Consider the following 2500-nt stretch of genomic DNA (forward strand, 5'->3'; position numbering starts at 1 on the left):
AAAAGCCATCATCCTAAAAGATGGTCCCACTTCACAAGACGAGGAGGTTCCCCGTCCTTCATTCCAACCCCAGGTGAGAACACACACACCCTTCTTTGCGATGGATAAAAGGCAAAAAGAGAGGGAAAAAAGCCAACGGCAAATTCCAACCAGACCCCCAGAGGCACACACCACAAAAAGTGAAGCCAGAGAGAGCCAGACAAAGAGAAGGATAGAGAGAGAGGGAGAGTTAGACCCCCCGGAAGAGAATCATAGGTGCTGCGGCCTTTTTCGGGAATGTGACCAGGAAAGAGAGAAACCGACGAGGCCGATACACACATTAAAAAATGAAAAAGTAACCATCACCGCGAAGGATTTTCCTCAAAAGACAAATCAGCAAGAAGTATGTCCAATCCGGGGGCCCATCGCCCCTCCAAATTAATGGAGGGGTCGGATAGAAATTTATAGAAATGTTACTTTTGTGAAACCCCTAGCCGACGAGAGAACTCTCACCGGTTTCGAAGTTCCATTTTCACATTCCGACCTGGGATGTTATGACTCCTCGGCCCACACTGCGAACGCGTCCCACACCCCCTCCAAGTTTATCAGGAATTTCACCTGAGCTTGCAATAGAGATCGAGCGCGGTGGCGGTCACAGTGGTGGTCGACCAGGCGGAGCTTGAACGGCCTCGGCAAACACTTCTCCCCACCCTCCCAAATGAATGAGAGAATGGCTTGACAATACCGAGGCCATCGCCCCCCGCCAAAAATGGTTACTAGCTCTTGGGACTCGCTGCGACGTTACGCGTATCGGCACAAGACCAACCCTCTTTTTCCAGTCGCCCGCGCACCAAAAAAAATTTTGGCAGCGGGACTCACAATCCTTGACAGCCAGCTCACCATATAATACTCGGCGACCCTCCGCGGGACCTCCTCAGAGGGTCGCGTCGCCGGGAAACTAACCCCCACTCCTCACTGATCCAAGGTAACACGCCAGAAGTATCCAGGTAACCCCAGTAGTATCCAGGTATCCCCCTGCGAACGTCGGTACTGGGCTCAAAGAAGGCAGCGAGCAGTCGGGACCCGTAGGCACCGAGCAACCGTCACCCCCTCACGACTTTTCCCGAGACGCTTCAGAGGAACCCTTCCCCACATAGTACTCTCTGTGGGATTCGGCAGGCCCCCGTCCTACTGCACTAAGGAAGTTCCGAGACACACTTTTTTTTGTGGAAGACCACCCACCCTCCCTGTCCTGCCTGCTATCCCCGCCGCGACTCCTGGTCCCGGCCCTCCTCCCCGACTTCCTCCTTGTCCCGCTGCGAGTCCCGGACCTCCTCCCCACTACCTACTCCCGCCGCGAGTCCCAGTCCCGGCCTTCCTCCTCCTCCTCCTCTTCCCTAGTCCCGGCGCGAGTCCCGGACCTCCTCCCCACTTCCTAGTCCCGTCGCGAGTCCCGGACCTCCTCCCCTCTTCCTAGTCCCGGCGCGAGTCCCGGACCTCCTCCTTCTCTTCCTTGTCCTGCCGCGAGTCCCAGTCCCGTCGCGAGTCCCGGACTTCCTCCTTCTCTTCCTTGTCCCGCCGCGACTCCCTAGTCCCGTGGCGAGTCCCGGACTTCCTCCTCCTCTTCCTTGTCCCGCCGCGACTCCCTAGTCCCGTGGCGAGTCCCGGACTTCCTCCTCCTCTTCCTTGTCCCGCCGCGACTCCCTAGTCCCGGCGCGAGTCCCGGACTTCCTCCTCCTCTTCCTTGTCCCGCCGCGACTCCCTAGTCCCGGCGCGAGTCCCAGTCCCGTCGCGAGTCCCGGACTTCCTCCTCCTCTTCCTTGTCCCGCCGCGACTCCCTAGTCCCGGCGCGAGTCCCAGTCCCGTCGCGAGTCCCGGACTTCCTCCTCCTCTTCCTTGTCCCGCCGCGACTCCCTAGTCCCGGCGCGAGTCCCAGTCCCGTCGCGAGTCCCGGACTTCCTCCTCCTCTTCCTTGTCCCGCCGCGACTCCCTAGTCCCGGCGCGAGTCCCAGTCCCGTCGCGAGTCCCGGACTTCCTCCTCCTCTTCCTTGTCCCGCCGCGAGTCCCGACCTCTTGTCCCGCTCCCTTGCCCAAGTCCCGACTCCTGGCTGTCTCGACTCCTCGTTGGCCGCCCAGTCTTCCGCATAGGTGGAAATAAATAAATAAATCATTTTTTAAAAATCAATTTTAAAATTAACTCCCTGTCTCGACTCCTTGCTGGCCGCCCAGTCTTGCGCCTAGACAGAAATATAAATAAAAATAAAAATAAATTGGTGAATTAAAAATATTAAAGTAATTTAATTAACTGGAATAAGGTAGAAAAATAAAAGGCAGAAGAATACTAAATTGATTTTTTCAAGTGCCACGTGTTACCTTGCTGATGTGGCTGCCACGTGGTAGTCCATGTCATGTCAAAAATCCACTAAATCGTTTACATGTCACTTTGGAGATAAATTTGTGTGTGTGCAATCAATTGGTTGTACAAATATGTTAATGACTTGCTAACTAATGCATCGTACAG

The sequence above is a fragment of the Physcomitrium patens genome, chromosome 20 (assembly GCF_059467195.1).
Source record: "Physcomitrium patens ecotype Gransden chromosome 20, ASM5946719v1, whole genome shotgun sequence".
NCBI classification, from domain to species: Eukaryota; Viridiplantae; Streptophyta; class Bryopsida; order Funariales; family Funariaceae; genus Physcomitrium; species Physcomitrium patens.